Source organism: Castanea sativa, chromosome 11 (assembly GCF_040712315.1).
Source record: "Castanea sativa cultivar Marrone di Chiusa Pesio chromosome 11, ASM4071231v1".
Lineage (NCBI taxonomy): Eukaryota > Viridiplantae > Streptophyta > Magnoliopsida > Fagales > Fagaceae > Castanea > Castanea sativa.
This window is the reverse complement of record NC_134023.1, coordinates 19,698,694-19,720,385: the sequence shown is the minus strand read 5'-3', so window position 1 is coordinate 19,720,385 and position 21,692 is coordinate 19,698,694.

Below are 21,692 nucleotides of genomic sequence, written 5' to 3'. Positions count from 1 at the left end.
TGATCAGGTCCATTATCCTCTCAGGATTAAGAGTTCATGTAAATAGAATTCGTGAGTTTATTATTCATTTGATAGTCATTAGGAGAATAATAAATCTCACAACGGTCTAGTTCAATATGTTTTAACTCTTAAAACATATCAACATATCAACTAGAAGTCTACACTTCCATGATCAAGACAAATCATCTTAGTTGATATGTTATAATCTTCGTAGATGAAATGCCCAATTTCGTCATCGACTTTTCACATAAATCACTTACTATGCATCTCAAGGACTATATGATAATAATAATGTCCAATATTCATGTTACCATTATTTTAGATTATAATAAAACAACTTTATTAATCACAATATTAAGTCATACATCATGTCATACATAATGTCATACATAATATCATACATAGTATTATACAATAGGATTTAAGGGCAATAATCCAAACATTCCCGAGTACTTCTAATTTTGGTTTTGATTTTCACCACACCAAGGTACACTCTTATTCTTGAATTTTGAAATTTGCATAATACATGTTAACAATTACGAATGAAGTAGATCTGTTAATTTTTCACTGCGAATGTTTTGTACGTGATACAAACATGAATTCTTCCATCAAATGGTATCAGAGCGGTCTTCATTTCGAATCTATATTACATGTTTTGTGAGTTTTGGAATTAGAGATAATAGTTTCTTGATGTTAGAAGATTATATATGTATTTAATTTTCTGCATGGTTGTTGAAACTATAGTTTGATAAAAACTGATATTGATGTTATAATGTTGTCTAAATTTACTTGCGAGACAGACACGAAAGTTTCTGTTTGATTTTTTTTTTCATTATTTTGCCTTAATTCATTTTCACGGGAAGAGCTTAATCGCGAGATACCCACGAAAATGCCACTGAAGGGAATTTTGAACTTTTTCTAAGTGTTTTCAAATGTATAAAGTGCAAGGCAGTGTGTTATTAGATTACACATGTATATAAAATAAAAACCTTTAATTTAAAACAACTTGTGGGAGAGAGATACAAGGGTTGGATCTCACGACCTCCATTGTCGGTTTATAGTAGTGTGATTAAACACCTCGCCTTGGCGTATATGCCTTGCTCCCTTTGGGGGTGTTTAATTCATGGAACTACAGATTAAACTTCTTAATCATGGATGATATGTGTTTTTCCATTAAGAACGACCACGCTACCGTGGAGTTACTTAATGACTCACATAAAATTCAGTCAATGGTGTACACTAGACTAAATTTAATGTTAACCTCCCTTTAGAGCTATGTCATTATTACTTAGAGGCTAAAGAAAATATGGAATGTTATTAATGTTTGATAAGAGTTATTATGATAGCACTAATAATGAGAATAGTTCTCAATTAATCATAGTGTTTATAATTTACTTGCTTCCATATTATATGTTTGTATGCTAAATTGATAATGTCCAATTTACTTATTATATTTATGTTTATTGTTTTCAGATTTGATCATGGCATCATTTAGCCCACTTGTTACTATTCTTAATCAAAACAAACTGACTGGATCCAACTATGTTGACTAGAAAATAAATTTGGACATTGTTCTTACAGCATGTGTTTACTCAACCATGTCCAAGCTTTCCTTCATTAGATGCTCAACCTGAGGAAAAATAGCGATATGATCATTGGCAAAAATCTAATGAGATGGCCAAGTGCTACATCCTAGCATCTATCTTAAATGTTCTATGCTTCGGACATAATGCTAAGTTTAAAGGAGATGTTTGGTGAACAAGGTCGTTCTACAAGGCAAGAAACCATGAGGCAAATTTATAATACCAAAATGGCTGAAGGTAGTTCAGTGAGGAAGCATTGTCTTACAATGATCTCTAATCTAAATACATTGGAGGTTTTAGATGCCAATATTGATAGAGAATCCCAAGTGGATATGATACTCCAGTCACTACCGGAATCATTCAAGGAATTCAGACTCAATTATAATATAAATAAAAAGACTTATTCATTGTCTGAATTGTTGAATGAATTGGTAGCGGCGGAAGGCATCCTTGGTACTTTAAGTGTTGAAGCCAATATGGGTGAAGCTTCTACTTCTCAACCTAAGTCGAAAGGCAAGGGTAAGAAGAAGAAGAAGAAGAAGAAGAAGAAGAAGAAAGACTTCATCAAGAAAGATGGTAAACAAATTGCCTTAGGAGGAAAAGTATTTCCATTGTGGTAAGAAAGGACATTGGAAGAGGAATTGTCCAAAATTCAAGGTTGCTAATAATAAGGGTATGAAAAGTTCATTCCTTCTTGAAATATGTTTAGTACAGAATCCCACAGAGTCCTGATGTGTGGATTCAGGTTGTACTAATCATATCTACAATTCTTTGCAGGGGTTCTAGGAGACCAGAAAGCTTAATGAAGGGGAATTGTTTCTTAGTTTGGCTAATGGGAGTAGGATTCCGGTTATGGCTGTTGGAGTGTTTAATTTATGCTTTGAGTCGAGGGTTTTAATATTGAAAGAATGTCTGTATGTACCTAATGTTCATAGGAATATAATTTCTGCAACTAATTTAGGTAAACATGGATATTGTGTTATCCTTAAAGACAATGTTGTAATAAAGAAATATAAAATGTTTATCTGTTTTGGCAATATTGTGGATGGTCTTTATATTTTAACTCCTGATAAGCATGAATTATACAATTCTGAATTAGATAGTAGCTTTCATGTAAAATCATCAAAGAGAAAGTTTCCTTCTACAAGTGATGCATATTTTTTGGCACTTACGTTTGGGTCATATTAATTCAAATAGGATTCAAAAGACTAATCAAGGATGGACTTTTACAGCTCATGGACTTTGATGAATTTCTTGTTTTCGAATCTTGTTTGGAAGGTAAAATGACCAAACGACCTTTTAATAAAAAAGGTAGAAGAGCCCAAGAGTTGCTTAAATTGGTTCATACAGATGTATGTGGTCCTATGTCAACCCAAGCAAAAGGAGGTTATAAGTACTTCATCACTTTTACGGATGATTACTCAAGATATGGTTATGTGTACCTAATGAGATAGAAGTTCGAAACCTTTGAAAAGTTCAAATAGATTAGGGCTGAAGTTGAGAATCAATTAGGTAAATGCATAAAGGCCATTCAATTTGATCGAGGTGGCGAATACCTTCTTGGGGATTTCAAGGATTACCTAATTCAAAATGGGATTGTATCCCAATTGACTGCACTTGGAACTCCTCAACAAAATGGTGTAGCGGCAAGAAGGAATAGGACTCTTTTGGAAATGGTTAAGTCCATGATGAGTTACTTAACTTTACCAATTTCTTTTTAGGGGTATGCCTTAGATACAACAATACATCTTTTAAATTTAGTTCCATCAAAATTTGTTCCCAAAACACTCATGGAATTGTGGAGTGTGCATAAGCCTAGTATGAAATATCTTCACATTTGGGGTTGTCCTGCACATGTGTTAAAAGGGAAGCTTGATAAGTTAGAACCAAAGTCAGAAGTATGTTTGCTTGTAGGTTATCCAAAAGAAACTAGGGGTTATTTATTCTATTGTCATAAGGATAAAAAAGTTTTTGTTAGAACAAATGCTAAATTCTTGGAAAATGACTATATGAATAATTTTACTCCTAGAAGTAGAGTTGTCTTGGCTGAAATGAATGAACCTGTAGTTGAACAACCAATGGATAAAACTAGGGATGATGTGGTTGCATTAGATACACCACAAGATACTACTCATGAGATGTCAAGTACACAGGTGCCTCGTCGTAGTGGGAGGATTGTTAGGCCACCTATAAGGTTTATAGGTCTGGGAGAAACTTTTGAAGCTATCTCAGAAGAGGCTGAAACTGATCTTTACACTTATGATGAAGTAGTGAATGATATAGATGTAGGATTAAACATGGTTTGAATCTCATATAAAACATACGCAGCGGAAATTTAACGGATCTACTTCATTCACAATCGATAACATGCACTATGTAAGTTTCAGAATTCAAGAACAAGAGAGCGTACCTTAGTGTGTTGAATTTCAAAACAAAGATCGGAAGCACTTGGAAATACTTTTGATCTTCACTCCAATTCCACTAACGCTCAAGATGTGTGGACTCTCAATCAATTCCAAAGAGAGAATGTCAAAGTGTCTAACACTTCTTTCACCACTTCGCAATAGTGTTAATTCAATTCTCTACAGAAATTTTTGTATGTTTCTCCATTTGTATCTAACTGATTATCTAATTGGACTGACCTTTTGGGCCTCTCCAATTGGGCTTTAGTATGTGGCTTGGAGTGGGACCAAAAGGGACCAATAAGACACTAGCTCCAATGGATCTTGGGCTTTTCTGTCAACTCTTGACAAGTCCAAAGTTACCATTAAATATATTTAACACCACTATATAAATATAGTTGCACTCTAGGCCTTATCTATAAATTATATCCCAAGACTTTATTGTACATGCAACCCCTTCATAAAATATTCGTAGTAATACAAAGTCAGGAATGTAGACTGCCACTTTGTAAATTACTACATCTTATCCTTGAGTACTTGGTTGAATCTTTTAAGTTATTCATCATATATTTATGAAATCCAATTTCATAAATATAAACTCTAGCAGCAATTTACTAAAGTAGTTAGGCCTAACATTCTGAATAACAAAACCATTAAACTTATCTCAAGGGAATATTTTGTATCTCCATTAAAAGACTATGAATTCCATCTTGAGAATATATGTTCCATCAACACTAAATGTGGTTACCCAACATACTGAGGTTTTGATCGTATCTTAAGACCTCACTCCTGATATAGTAAAGCAACCCACACTTCATGATCAAGTCCATTATTCTCTCAGGATTAAGAGTTCATGCAAATATAGGTCGTGAGTTTATTATTCATTTGACAGTCGTTAGAAGAATAATAAATCTCACACCGGTTCAGTTCAATATGTTTTAACTCTTAAAACATATTGTTCGCGTAAAATAATCTGCAAGCGCACAGAATCGTAACAAGTAGTAAAGTGTTTTTAGAAAACGAATATCGAACCCACAAGGATTAACTAAGTTATTGAATACCGAAATTCACTAAATTAATTACTATTTGGAAAATCGAAAATAAATGGAACGATCTACTATCTAAATTAAATTAAACTATTTAATAAAAATAAATCTACGAATAAAAGATTAACAAAATGCAAAAATCTAAAAGTGTAAAAATATGATAAGAATGGATCTAGAGCGGTTGATTTCACCTAACAAATCCCACACAATTTATTCTTCCTAATTTTTAAATTCTAATAATCTCTCGTTGATGATTAAAAATTTCTTAAGTATTCAATATCTTCTCTCGAATAATATCAAAAATATCTTTAACTAACAATTCCATATGTCTATGTGAATTTAATTAATTGGAGACTCATTACGTACTTTGAATTTTCTGAAAAATCACAGTAATCGCGGTAAAGCATCTCTACTTTCGCTCAACTAATGATGTTTAATTCTAGAACTAAAATAACAAATCAAACAATAAGCATTAAGAATAAGAATAATTCATAAAAAATTAAATAAGCATTAAGAATAAGAATAAGAATTAAACACTCAATCATGGAAAGATTAAAACTAAAATAACTCAGAATATAAATTGTGTGTTCATTGCTAGACTACATCAATGCTCTAGAAAATAAATTTAGTTCATAATAAAATTGAAAAGAAAACAAATAAAACTTATGTTTTTCATCTGAATTGGTTGATCAACATGAAGCTCTCGCCTTTGTCCTTAGATCCTTCTCTTCATAATGACTCCCAAAACAAGTTCTTCTATGTGGTACCCCCCTTTTCCTCCCTGGTCCTCCTTCTATTTTCCCTAAAGAGCCTTTAAATAGATCAAGGAATCCTATTCCCGTTGGAGAAAATCCCAGATTTTTAGGCTTCACTTAACCAACGATTTTGGCCCATTTAACGTCAGAATTTGGACTTTTGGTAAACTACAAAGTTGTAGTCGTTTAAGTTAAATTTCCAGCCCAACTTGAATCCTCTCGATTGGATATCTGAGCCAAAAGTTATGCCATAAATACTACTAATGTGCAGGCTGGAATCCTAATCCGAATTGGACTTGGATTTGGTGCAAATTTCCTTTGATTCCTTACTCTACTTGGACTTGAATTTAATTGGGTTGGTCTTCTCTTGAATTCATGCCTGGCTGGATGAAAGTTGGCTTGATTCAATTGGCTTAGCCCCACTTTGCATGTAAAGCTCTTGTTACCTATACCACAAAGATATTATATAATCAGTAACAAAATAACATAAAAGTATAGCTAAATATGTAGATATGTGAGTACTTTATTGTATATATTTCATGCACATCACATATCAACATATCAACTAGAAATCTCCATTTTCATGATTAAGACAAATCATCTTAGTTGATATGTTATAGTTTTCGCAGATGAAAAACCCAATTTCATCACCGACTACGAACTATAATTCTGAGTTTACAAAGAACTTGTGATTTATATCTTCTATGACTTTTCACATAAATCACATACTATGCATCTCATGGACTATATGATAATGTCCTAATATTCATGTTACCATTATTTCAGATAATAATAAAACAACTTTATTAAATACAACATTAAGTCATACATAATGTCATACATAGTATCATACAATAGGATTTAAGAGCACTAATCCTAACAATAGATGCACATCATTGGGTTTAAGCTATGAAATCTGAATTGGATTCTATGTATTCTAATAATGTTTGGGATCTTGTAGAGGTGCCTAACGGCATTAAACCGGTTGGTTGCAAATGGGTTTAAAAGAGAAAGAGAGAGATAAATGAAAAGGTTGAAACCTTTAAGGCAAGGCTAGTGGCAAAAGGGTATACACAAAAAGTATATATTGATTATGAAGAAACTTTTTCACCAATAGCAATGCTTAAATCTATTAGAATTCTCTTATCCATTGCTACTCATTATGATTATGAGATTTGGCAAATGGATGTCAAGACTGCATTTCTCAATGGAAATCTTGAAGAGGAAATCTATATGATGCAACCAGAAGGTTTCATAGCAAAGAACCAAGAGCATATGGTATGCAAGTTGAAAATGTCCATCTATGGACTTAAACAAGCATTTAGATCATAGAACATTAGATTTGATCAAGCAATCAAGTCATTTGGTTTTGAACAAAATCTAGATGAACCATGCGTGTACAAAAGATATCAAGGTAAAGTAGTAATGTTCCTAGTTCTTTATATTGATGATATTCTACTCATTGGGAATGATGTAGGGGTAATGTCATCGGTAAAGGTTTGGTTGTCAAGCCAATTTGATATGAAGGACTTAGGTGAGCCTAACTTTATTCTAGAGATCAAGCTTTGGCAAGATCGCAAGAATAAGATGTTAGACTTATCATAAACTAGATATATAGATAAGGTACTAGAACGGTTTAGCATGCAAAACTCCAAGAAAGGATTGTTTCAGACATGGAGTTCCTCCGTCTAATGACCAAAGGTCTAAGACTCAAGAGAAAGAAAATATTATGAGACAAGTTCCTTATGTTTCTGCAATGGGAAGTCTCATATATGCTATGCTTTGTACTAGACCAGATATCTGTTATTCAATTGGCATAGTGAGCCGATATCAATCAAATCCAGGACCAAAACATTGGCAAGCTGTAAAGTCATCACCATGTTAAGAAATCTCAGACCTTTAATAAAGGTCAAGTAATGGGTGTTTTGACTATCACCCCAAGAGGAAGGAGTCTCATAGAAAAGAGACATAAGCTCGTCTCTAAACACAGTCTTCAGACTCTCATAATCGGGGTAGTCAGGATGCGCCACCCTCGGGACATGGAGCACCTCAGATACAATATCCGGAGTGACCACAATGCGCGTATCCCGAATACGAGTAGAAAAATAAAGTACTACATAATCAAAACTGTGCATATTGGAGTAAAACTCCTGTATGATCACGGAAGGACAAGTGACCGAGACGCCACACAGTGACTCCCAACCCCTACTATGAATGACAGTGGGTAGGTCAATATCAGAGAAGTTCGATAGAATGACTTGGCATTCCAAATGCATGCCTCGTCGGAAAAACTTCTCTGAGAAGTCTTTGCGGGCTTTCTCATCACGGAATCGAAGATGAGAGGGAGTAGGATCAAAGGAAGATGCCCTGGAACGAAGAGGGTTCTGAGATGGAGTGGATTTTAGTTTAGGTGCAATGATGCAGATTAAAAGAAGGAGAGAGAGAGAGAGAGAGAGAGAGAGAGAGACAAGCAAAAAAGCACCAAAATAATTCAATATATGAATGTAATGAAATGAAGGTACGTATGCATGAAAAATGCATAAACATGTGACATGCAAACTTAAAAGCATCATGGGCTTAGCCCAATCTGAACCTACCAGCACACAAGTTTGCAACAAGGTAAAAACACATCTAAAATGCATGAAACATTGTCATAATGCAAATGTGATGCAATGCATGATCATTTAGGATCAAATATACGAAACCCATCCCAAAATTTCACAAAAACTCCAAAATTTTTGAAAAACACCAAAGTTTATCAAAGAATCCCAAAAGTTAGGTCAAAAACATGAAATGCATGAGAAAGTGAAAGAAATAAGATCTTACCAGGAGAAGAAAGATCAATCTAGGCCAAAAAACCCTTGGGAAAGGAGTTGGAGTGAGAGAGAGGTGTTTGGGAAGGTGAGAAGATGTTTTCTGTCGCGAGAGATCGGGGAGAAATGAAGAAAACATCGCGTGGACCCTATTTATAGGAACACCAATTTCTCGATGGATTGAGAGGTATCGAGATATGTCAAGAATTAAAATGTGAGAAATAGTTGTCGAGCAGCTATCGAGGATCTATCGAGAGGTGTCCACAACAAAAGGGGCTCGATGGATCGAGAAGCTATCGAGAATCTATCGAGGAGACGAAAACTTTCTCGATAGATCGAGTAGCTACTGTGTTTAGTCAGGGTGCACTACCCTAGGGACGTGGAGCACCTCAGATACAATATCCAGTGTGAGCACAATGTGTATACCCCAAACGCAAGTGACAAACTGGGGTATATAAGTGTCAAATTTGTGCATGTTAGAGTAGAACGCCCGAATGATCACGGAAGGACACGTGACTGGAATGCCACAAAGTGACTCCTAACCCCTACTATGAATGACAATGGGTAGATTAGTGTCAAAAAAATCGGACAGAATGACTTGGCATTACAAATGAATGCCTCGTCGTGAAACGTTCTCAAAGAAGTCCGATTTGGCATTCTCATACGGAACCGTATGTGAAAAAGAGTGGGGTCAGGAGGAGAAGAAGATGAAGATGCCCTAGAATGAAGAGGATTCTGAGACGGAACAAATTTATGCTTAGGTGTCATGATGCAACTAACGTAAACAAGAGAGAGAGAGAGAGGGAGAAAGAGAAACACGCAAAAAAGCACCAAATACAATCAATATATAAGAATATAGATAATGTAAGGTATGTATGCATGAAAATGCATGAGCATGTGAAATACAATAGTAAAAACATCATGGGCTCAGCCCAATCCAAACCTACCAGCACACAATCAGTTCCACAATGTAAACACACATCTAAAATGCATGAGGCAATGTTATAATGCACATGTGATGCAATGCATGATGTTTTAAGATCAAATATACAAAACCCATCCCAAAATTTTTCATAAACTCATCAATTTTGAAAAACCCCCAAATGTTTTTTCAAAACTCAAAACTTAGGTTAGAAAAGAGTGAAATGCATGATTATGAGTGAGAAAGAATCATACCAGATGAAGAACACTTGATTTAGGCCGAAGATCATGTAAGGAATGTGAAGGGTTTGAGTTTGAAGAGTTTTGGAGTGAGAAAAGAGAGAAACTGTCGAGAGATATTGGAGAAATAAGATCAAAAAATGTAAAGCGTGTATATATAGAAGTCTCATAATCCTCGACAGATCGAAAAGTGTCGAGCTTTAAAGGCATGAAGAGATACAGCTATCGAGCAGCTATCCAGAGGTGTCCACAGCAAAAACAAGCTTGATGGATCAAGGAGCTATTGAGCAGCTATCGAGGGGATAGAGATTTCTCGATCGAGCGAGGAGCTATCAAGAAGCTGTCAAGATTACGATAAAAAGAAGCTGAAGAGCTCGATAGATAAGCCAAATGTCGAGAGGTATCGAGGAGCTGTCGAGATTGCTTAAAAACAGTTTTTCAAAGAAGAGAAAAATATAGATATGAATGTAATCTAGTATGCTGCTCAACCAAGGATCCAAACAACATTTTAACCTCTCAAAAACATCTCTTAACAAGAAAAATGTAAGCACATAGATCCCAAAACACACACAAACACTAAAAAAGTCTAACCAATATTATATTTCAAAAACAAGTTAAGACAATTTAGTAAACATACATTAGCGCATGTAAACCTTGTAATGGCTAAATCACATTGTACTTGCACATGTATCAAAAGTAGCAAAGAATGTTGCGTGTTGTGTGCGAAAACATCACAAGATTGCATAAGTGTCTCTATGTTATGACGATTTGAGATATGAGTAAGTCAATTTAACTCACACACGATCATAACTGTTTGATGGGAACTATCACCTTCGAGGTACATCCTGTAACTCTCACATCTCCTAGAATACACACTTGCAATCATATATAAAGCATTTTGATCTTTTTGCTTTTATTTTTCTTTGCATATTTTCTTTTATTAAGCATATCACACATGGGCATATAAGAGAGAGAAACAAAATACCCAAATATGTTAAGTTTTTTTGACATTACACTTTTGCTATGCTGAAGCATACAGATGTCATTTCATGATTGGCTGGCAACAGTGACAAGATGGTTATTTATGCCTTTCTCTTAGGATTTTTTTAGTCCTTCCCATTAAAAAGAGTGATATGAGTGTTAAGTACAAGAGATAACTTAATCTTACTCATCACAAACACGAGCCACAAAGCTCACTTACTTAGTTATGCATAGAGATGCTTATCTAAGCTACAAAAGATACAAAGTTTAGAGAACTTTGTTTCATTGGCCATGCAAGGTACACAATTACCAATGTACACAAACACGCTGTTTTTGTATTTTTCAATTTTTTTATTTTTATGAAAAAGAAACAAAATAAAGACAAAATTGAAAAACAACCAAACAAAAACATGTCAAATAAAGCAATGCATAAAACTAGATGCAAATGCATAAGAAGAAAAGGGAAGAAGAGGAGATCATTCCATGGAGATAACATCAATGTTTTGACAAAGGAATTCAAATCGTTTGCTATCAAGAGGTTTGGTGAATAAGTCAGCCTTCTGATCATCAGTGTGAATGAACTCAAGAGTAAGTGTACCATCTTCAACAAGCTCACGAATGAAGTGATGTCGAATCTCTATGTGTTTGGATCTAGAATGTTGAACTGGATTCTTAGAGAGGTTGATGGCACTGGTATTGTCACAATAGATAGTGAGGTGTTCTTGATGAATACCTAGTCATGGAGAAGTTTTTGCATCCATAGAAGTTGGGTGCAATAGCTGCCAGCAGTGATGTACTCAACCTCTGCAATGGATAAAGAGATTAAATTTTTTTTTTTACTCATCCAGGAGACAAGATTATTGCCCACATAAAAACAATCCCTCGAAGTACTCTTCCTATCATCAGCATTCCCAGCCCAATCAGCATCCGAATACCCGGTTAAGACATCATTTGTGTCCTTGTTGTACCACACACCATAGTCAGCAGTGGTTTTGACATACTTTATAATCCTTTTCAAAGCAGTCATATGGGACTCCTTAGAATTAGCCTGATATCTAGCACACACTCCCACACTGTAACTAATGTCGAGTCTACTAGCAGTAAGGTAAAGAAGACTACCTATCATCAGCATTACCCACATAAAAACAATCCCCTGAAGTAATCTTCTTATCATCAACATTTCCAACCCAATCAGCATCCGAATACCCAGCTAAGGCATCATTAATGTCCTTGCTGTACCACACACCATAGTCGGCAGTGGTTTTGACATACTTTATGATCCTTTTCAAAGCAGTCATATGGGACTCTTTGGGATTAGCCTGATATCTAGCACACACTCCCACACTGTAACTAATGTTAGGTCTACTAGCAGTAAGGTAAAGAATACTACCTATCATGCTTCTATAGAGTGATGGATCAACACTTTTTTCTAAGACATCAACGGTGAGTTTAACATTTGGACTCATAGGGGTTCTAATAGAACTAGCAAATTCCAAACCAAACTTTTTCACAAGATTTTTATCATATTTAGATTGGGATATGAATATACCTATCTCTTGCTGGCGTATCTGCAATCCAAGGAAGTGATTTAACTTTCCAATCATACTCATCTCGAACTCAGCCTACATGAGTTTGGAGAAACCCTGAGCAAGTTCATCCTTTGTTGACCTAAATATGATATCATCAACATAGACTTGAGCAACTATCAGCTTGATGTCTTCCCTTTCGATGAAGAGACTTTGATCAGCCTTTCCTCATGTGAACCTATGTGACTCTAAGTACTGTGTGAGCCGATCATACCAAGCTCTAGGGGCTTGCTTTAGACCATAGAGTGCCTTCTTGAGATGCAACACATGATCTGAAAAATGGGGATCAATGAATCCTTTTGGTTGAGTCACATAGACATCTTCTTTAAGAAATCCATTTAAGAAGGCAGTCTTGACATCCATTTGGTAAAGCTTGAACTTCAATTTGCATGCTAAGGCTAGGAGAATCCCGATGGACTCCATGCGAGCTACTAGAGCAAATGTCTCATCATAGTCTACTCCTTCCATTTGTGAGTATCCTTGAGCCACAAGACGAGCCTTATTGTGGATCACATTGCCTTCCTCATTAGTCTTATTGCAGAAAATCCACTTTTTGCCAATGATGTGCTTACCCTCTGGTCTAGGTACTAATGTCCAGACATCATTCCTTTGAAATTGAAGCAGCTCATCATGCATAGCCTCAACCCAGCTTTCATCATGAAGTGCTTCCTTAACCTTGGTAGGTTCAACCTATGACAAATAGCAAGAATAAGACACAAAGTTAGCAACACATTTATCAACTGTACATTTCTTCAGTGTAAGTTCATTCATATTTCCCACAATAGTTTCAGGATGATGATTCAACTGAATTCTAGAGGAAGGTCCTTTTTCTTTACGAGATTCTAAATCAAGGGAGGCAGATTTGTCTGCGGAACCTTCTGCAACACTTGGAGTACTGGGAGTACTTGGAGAGGCAGGCTCTTAATCAACAGGTTCTTGAATGTCCTTGGGCTTGGGATGAAGAATTTCTTTGAGTTTCCTCACTAACATTCTCACAACAATACTTCGAAGCTTCATCGATAACAACATTTACAGTTTCCATCACCCAGCCTTCCAGAAGATGAGGATTGGGAAAGAACGGTTGATCCCAACTAACGCATTGCTCAATGGATTCAGAGGAACAACAGTGTACCCACTCAGCGCAGTCACTTTATCCGTAACTGTCGGCGATTATCCTTAACAGATCACCAGGGATGTCACATTCCTGGTTATGGACTATTCATCCACTTACAACACCATATTGGGCCGCCCTACTGTTAATTCCTAGAAGGTCGTAACCTCCAGTTACCACCTGATGATCAAGTTCCCCACTAAATACAGAGTAGGAAAAGTACGGGGAGATCAAGTATCGGCACACGAGTGCTATATCGCCATGCTAGAGATGGACGACCATTTACTAACGATGTGCATAGAAAAATAGTGAACGGTGGCAGAACTAGTAGAAAGGTTGGAAGAGGTACACCTTGATGACTCTAAGCCCGAGTGAACGACAAGAATAGGTACTCTTGCTAGCCTAACAGTCAGTCAAGCCTTAATATCAATTCTAAGAGAGAACTAGGACGTCTTTGCCTGGAGCCACGAAGACATGCCCGGAATCGATCCTTCGGTAATAGTCCACACGCTGAACGTATCGCCTTCTTTCTCCCCCATCCGCTAGAATAAGCGGGTATTCGCTCAATAACGGGACCAAGCCATAGCAGAAGAGGTTTGCAAGTTACAGGAAGCAAAGTTTATACAAGAAGTATACTAGCCCGACTGGCTGGCCAACGTGGTGATGGTAAAAAAGGTCAACAGGAAGTGGAGGATGTGTGTAAATTTCATGGACTTGAACAGGACATGCCCCAAGGACAACTACCCACTTCCCCGGATTGATATCTTGGTGGATTCAACGGCAAGGCACCAGTTGCTGAGTTTCATGGATGCATTTTCTTATTACAACTAGATCAAGTTGCATAAAGATAACCAGGAGAAGACTTCTTTCGTCACAAGCCAGGGTATCTTCTGCTATAGAGTAATGTCGTTCAGACTTAAGAACGCGGGTGCCATGTACCAGAGGTTGATGAACAAGATGTTTGCACATCAGATTGGAAGGAACGTCCAAGTCTACGTCGATGACATGTTAGTAAAAATCCTACAAGAAAGCGATCATTTGGACAACCTCAAGGAAACTTTTGATACATTTCATTCATACAACATGGAATTAAATCCGAACAAATGTGCATTTGGGGTTACGGTTGGAAAATTCCTAGGGTTTATGGTATCCCGAAGAGGTATTGAGGTTAACCCAGACAAGATATAGGCCATAGTGAATATGACGCCGCCAACGAACGTTAAGGAAGTACAGATCCTCAACGACAAAGTGGCAGTACTAAACAAGTTCGTCTCAAGGGCAACAGACAAGTGCCTACCTTTCTTCCACACATTGAAGAAGTCATTTAAGTGGATGGTTGAATGTCAGCAAGCAATCAAAGACTTGAGAGCATACCTCTCCTCCCCATTGTTGTTGAGTTCTTCCAAGCCGGGGTAGGAATTATTCCTCTGTCTAGCCGTCTCCCTGGCAGCTGTTAGCACAGCCTTAGTCAAGAAGGAAGACAGGGTGCAGAAGCCTATATACTACACTAACCAGGCACTCCGAGGCGTAGAAGAGAGGTACCCCCTATGGAAAAGCTCGCCTTTATGTTGGTAACTACAACACGTAAGCTCAAACCGTACTTCCAAGCCCATGCTGTCATCCTCTTGACAGACAAACCCCAGCGGAAAGCAATGAGCAGCCCTTAGGCAACGGGACGGATGGCACTATGGGCAATTAAGTTGAGTGAATTCGACATATAGTATCGCCCATAGATGACCATAGAGGGGCAAGTCATCGCTAACTTCATCGTGGAATTCACTAACTCAAAGGACTAAGGGGCAGGAGCACAACCTCAATGGAGCATCCACACGGACAAATCGTCCAACAAATAGGTAAGCAGAGCTGGCATAGTGCTTCATTCTCCAGAAGGCGACAAGATCGAGTGCATCATCTAACTTGACTTTCCTACAACCAATAACGAGGAGGAGTATGAAGCCTTAATAGAAGGGCTAGACCTAGCCAGAGCAGCAGGAGCTACGAATGTGGTCATGTATTGCGACTCTCAAGTAGTCATAAGCCAAGTAACTGGCGATTATGAATGCAAGGGCAGACGGATGAAGAAATACTTGGAGCAAGTGAAGTATCGGATGAACGACCTCCAAGCGAAGTTAGTTCAAATCCCATAGGAGGAGAACGAGCAAGCCGACTGCCTTGCTAGTGCTGCATCAGCAAAACACATGTTTATCCCTAGCCAGGTATTGTCCTTTGTTCAAAGCTCACCATTAGTAGACGGCGTAAGTGTGCAGGAGATAGGTTCCACAAGCAATTGGACCACACCTATAACCTCCTACTTAAGAGACAATGTGCTACTGGACGGTAAGAGGCCGCTTGGAAGCTAAAGGTACAAGGAGCGCGATTCGTACTAATAAAAGGCATCTTATAAAAACGAGGCTTCTCCTATCCATACCTGAGATGTCTCAACTCTGAAGAAGCAGATTATGTCATGAGAGAAGTCCACGAAAGAGTGTGCAGGAACCATTCAGGATCATGATCCTTAATGCACAAGCTAATTAGGGCAGGATACTATTGACCCACCATGTAGAAGGATGCCCAGGTGTACGTCCAAACTTACGACAAGTGTCAGAGGTTTGGTAACCTCATCAGGCAACCAATATAGGAGCTCACCCCAATGATGGCCCTGTGGCCTTTGTTCAATGGGGGTTGGATATCATGGGACCGTTCCCAACAGTAGTCAGGCAGTTGAAATTCCTAGTAGTCAATATAGACTTCTTCACCAAATGGGTGGAGGCCAAAGCGCTGGCCACCATTATGGAGAAGAATGTACGAAGCTTTGTATGGTAGAATATCATGTGCAGGTACGATATACCTAGGGTACTGGTCTCAGACAATGGAAAACAATTCGACGATGATTCGTTTCGAGATTTCTACTCATAGTTGGGAATCAAGAATCACTACTTATCTCCTGCCCACCCATAAGCCAATGGACAAGTTGAGGTAATGAACTGATCTTTGCTCAAAATTATAAAGAATTGGCTCAAGGGGGAAAAAGGGATATGGCTTGAGGAATTACCAAGCGTTTTGTGGGCTTACAAGACAACAGCAAAGACACCTATAGGGGAGACTCTGTTTCAACTAGCATACGGAAGCGAGGCAGTCATTCCAGCCAAGGTCGTACTCATAAGCTACAAAGTTGGAAACTATAACAGTATTAAGAATGATGAAGTGATGCACCTTTAACTTGACTTGGTGGACGAGGTCAAGGCGACGGCTGAACAGAGGTTAGCATGGTACCAAGACCTCATGGTGAAGCATTACAACTCCAAAGTTAGAAACAAGGACTTCCAAGTTAGAGACCTCATTTTAAGGAAAGTGACAAGAACGATAAAAGACCCTACCCAGGGAAAGCCAGGACCTAATTTGGAAGGACCCTATAGGATCACGTCATGGCAAAGGAAAGGAACCTACCACCTCTAGATGCTGGACAGAAAAAAGCTACACCATCCATGGAACACGGAGCACCTGAAGAAGTACTACCAGTAGACAAGGGCACGAGCGACGACACTCCTCATTTTCAGTTTATTTCTTTTTAGTTAATTTTTATTATCTATAGTACCTTTAAGCCCAAAGGGCAATTTGTTATTTTTTCAAAAAATAATTTCTATTTGCATATTTATCACAATAAGAGGAGTTATTCAAAAACGTCGTATGTGTGTCTACAGAGTTATATTTACCAAGTCCACAAAGTGGACGGGATCATCCTAGAGGGATAACTTATAGTTATCAAGTCCATAAAGTGGATGGCAAGAGATTAAATATATTTGTTAAGTCTACAAGGTGGACGAGTTCGTCCTGTAGGGTTGAGCTATGTTTACCAAGTCCACAAAGTGGACGAGATCATCCTAAAATGATAAATTATGTTAAGTCCACAAAGTGGACGGGATCATCCTAGAGGGATAACTTATAGTTATCAAGTCCATAAAGTGGACTACATCATCCTAAAGGGATGACATATATTTGTTAAGTCCACAAGGCGGACAGGTTCGTCCTGAAGGGATGAGCTATGTTTACCAAGTCCACAAAGTGGACGAGATCATCCTAAAAGGGTGAATTATATTAAGTCCACAAAGTGGATGGGATCATACTAAATAAATATTTATCAAGTTCACAAGCAGACGGGCTCATCCTAAAGGGATAAGCTATGTTTACTAAGTCCACAAAGTGGACGGGATCATCCTAAAAGGATAACTCATAGTTATCAAGTCCGTAAAGTGGACTGCATCATCCTAAAGGGATGACATATATTTGATTAATGGATGGTTTCAGTCGTTAAGCCCAAAATAGACGGGCATGTGGCAAGCACATATTAACAAATACATGATCAAAATACCAAATATCAGAATATTATGAAAAGCCCAATAAGGGGTAAATGTATACATAAAGGGCCTAAATAACAATAGGCAATGGTTAAATAAAAACATTGTTCTCCCAAAGATCTTTACGTACAAAAAAGAAATAAAAATTAAAGCTAAGCTAAAAAAGAAAAAACTAATTCTGATTAGCAGGGTGTACTACGTCCTTGGTCGTCTGGTCCCCTTCAAGTGGACGGGCGTCATTATCGACGGAGGTGGCTTGATCTACGGGAGCTATCTGCTCGTCACCTTGGGGGTCAGCGACGGTATCATCAAACAACTCGTTTGTGCTTTCGGAGTAGATGGGCTAGGCTAAAGTCTAGGCCTAGGGGTCAATGGAGATGTGGGACAAGTCCAGGTGAGGAAAAGAAGCCTTAACCTGATGGAAGCAGTCATCAAAGCCGTCCGTGAACGAGCTGTCAAGCTCCGTTAAGGGGGCGTCAAAGTCATGGTACTCCTTTATTGCATCCTCCTCGGCTTGACGGAGTTGGTCCTGGACATCCTTGATTTCTTCTTCCTTGTCCTCAAGGACCTTCCTCGGCACCTCCGTCTACTGCTCCAGCTCACCCGTTAACAACTTTGACATAGCAAGCTTCTTCTCTTGGACCACCTTCCAGGCCTTCAACTCCTCCAACTCCACCGTCGTTGCCTTTTCCTTTACCCTTACCCAGTCCAAAGATGTCTCATCGGAGAGGCAACAGTCCATTAGATCCTTCATCATTACCACCCCTGTAGAACTGTTAGGACATATGTGATTCATGTTAGGAACACATGTCAACATTTTATGTAATTGCCTAATCCTTTGACAAAACACACTTTACTTGTATTTGGATAGATCTAGGCTGTGTTTAATGCTTCAAGAAAAAAAGGTTTCAAGTTCAAGTGTTAAAACCATGCAAGATTGTCCAAGAATCTGTTAGGATTAGTGCCCTTAAATCCTATTGTATGATGCTATGTATGATATTATGTATGACATTATGTATAACATGATGTATGACTTAATATTGTGATTGATAAAGTTATTTTATTATTATCTAAAATAATGGTAACATGAATATGGGACATTATCATATAGTCCATGAGATGCATTGTATGTGATTTATGTGAAAAGTCACAGAAGATGTAAATCACAAGTTCTTTGTAAACTCAGAATTTATAGTTCGTAATCGGTGATGAAATTGGGCATTTCATCTGCGAAGACTATAACATGTCAACTAAGATGATTTGTCTTGATCATGGAAGTGGAAGCTTCTAGTTGATATGTTGATATGTTTTAAGAGTTAAAACATATTGAACAGATCGCCGTGAGATTTATTATTCTCCTAATGACTGTCAAATGAATAATAAATCTCACGACTTCTATTTGCATGAACTCTTAATCCTGAGAGAATAATGGACCTGATCATGAAGTGTAGGTTGCTTTGATATATCAGGAGTGAGATCTGAAATAACGGTCAAAACCTCAGTATGTTGGGCAGCCACATTTAGTGTTGATGAAACATATATTCTCAAGATGGAATTCATAGTCTCTTAATAGAGATATAAAATATTCCCTTGAGATAAGTTTAATGGGTTCAGTTATTCAGAGAGTTAGGCCTAACTACTTTAGTAAGAAATTACTAAAGTATATATTTATGAAATTGGATTTCATAAATATATAATGAATAACTTTAAAGAATTAAACTGAGTACTCAAGGATAAGATGTAGTAATTTACAAAGTGGCAGTCTACATTTATGACTTTATGTTACTACGAATATTTTATGAAGGGGTTACGTGTATAATAAAGTCTTGGGATATAATTTATTAATAAGGTCTAGAGTGCAATTATATTTATATAGTGGTATTAAATATAATTAATGGTAACTTTGGACTTGTCAAGAGTTGACGAAAAAGCCCAAGGCCCATTGGAGCTAGTGTCTTATTGGTCCCTTTTGGTCCCACTCCAAGCCACACACTAAAGCCCAATTGGAAAGGCCCAATAGGCCAGCCCAATTAGATAATCAGTTAGTTATAAAGGGAGAAACATAAAGAATTTTTATTTAGAAGAGATTAAAAAAGAAAAGAAACGGTGTGTGAGAGAGTGTGAGACACACTTTCATTCTCCCTTTGAAAAACTGATTGAGAGACCACACATCTTGGGCGTAAAGTGGAATTGGAGTGAAGATTAAAAGTGTTCCCAAGTGCTTCCAATCTTTGTTTTGAATTTCTCCACACCAAGATACGCTATTTTGTTCTTAAATTCTGAAATTTACATAGTGCACGTTATCAATCATGAATGAAATAGATCCTAGTTCGTCGCTTCCGCTGTGGGTTTTGCATGAGATGCAAAACCAGAATTTTGCCTTCAATTGGTATCAGAGCCAGGTTTTCATATCATGATTGTATTGCGTGTGATTGAATTTTAGAATTTAAGAAAACCATTATCTTTGTGTTTTAAATTTCTGCATAAAGATATTGTTCCATAAATCTTGTGTGCATTGATAAATATATGTGATATATTGTTCTACATGTGCACGAATTGGTCATAGATTCAATAATCGTTAATGGAAGAATATGAGATTGCATAAAATATCCTGCGTTTGAATGATGTGGTGCCTTAAAGTGAATGTACGGATTGCAATGGTAGTTTTCAAAACAGTTTCTTCATCCATCAATAACTACCATAAAGCATTAACGTTGCATTGTTTGAATGCCATTGCATGGCTTGCCTAAAATGCACCGTTTGACCTTTGAATGCATGGATTGGAGTCTTATTGCATGGAGTGAATGGTTCTTGCATGTGTTTTACGGATGGTTCTTGGATTTGTCCATTGCATGGTTTGACCAATTTCTTTGCATGGTTGAATATGGCCCACGGTTACATCAATGATCATGCATAAAGCCAAACCTTTTGAATGTAATAGTTGTTGAACTAGCTTGCGCCTTTTGGACTACATGACAATGGTTTGACCATTTCTTTGATTTGAAGGAAGTGAATCCGTGAGGATTCAAACCTTCTGACAACTATATATATATATATATATATATATATATATGATGATGCCGAAGAAATCACCAGTAAGCTGCGGGTACTCCTCCGATTGAATCAACACCTGCAAAGAGAAAATAAATGATCGACAGAGAGCACCGGTGTGGTGCCGGCCAAGAACCCTCCGATGATCAAGTTAGAGTCTTTTAAACAACCCTAGAGTGCCAGAGTTGAGGTAATTGTGCGTACCTTTGGGTCATGAGGGTCTTGGGGTATATATAGTGGTATGTGGCCGAAATATGCGCCTTGGTGAAGAAGTACTTTCCTTTTAAAAGAGTAATTCGCGGATTTTTGCCTATTGTATTGAGCCCTTTCCTTATAGGAATCTTCTTGACTAAAGTCGAACGTGTAGCGCAAGAACTTTCCTTGTATTCACATAAGCAGAAGTCAAGATAGGCTAAAAATGAAAGTTGGATTACTCCTTCAGCTTTCACCTGCCAAGGTCGTCGGCCCATGTGTATCTCCTACACTGTCGTCAGCTTATGTATGCCTCCACGAAGGACGTCAGCCAAGGACCTTACAGCCAAGGTCGTCAGCCCTATCTCGTCAACGTGATCCGTCAGCTTATTGTCGCTACGCAAGGGATATAGCCCTGAACGCCAAAAAAGGCGGCATCTTAATGAGATTGGCTGACGGATTGTGTATTCCCGTCAGCCTTCTTAAAAACGTCACTATCAACTGCCCCCCACTCCATTACCCCGTCAGATATGAGTGACGGGTCATGGAGTTCTCGTTATTGGAGAAATGGCTCGTGCATGGTAGTTCGTGCCATCTTCATTAAATGGTGGGACATATGGCGTAGAATGATTGGCTCTGTGTCTGGACGGGTGTTA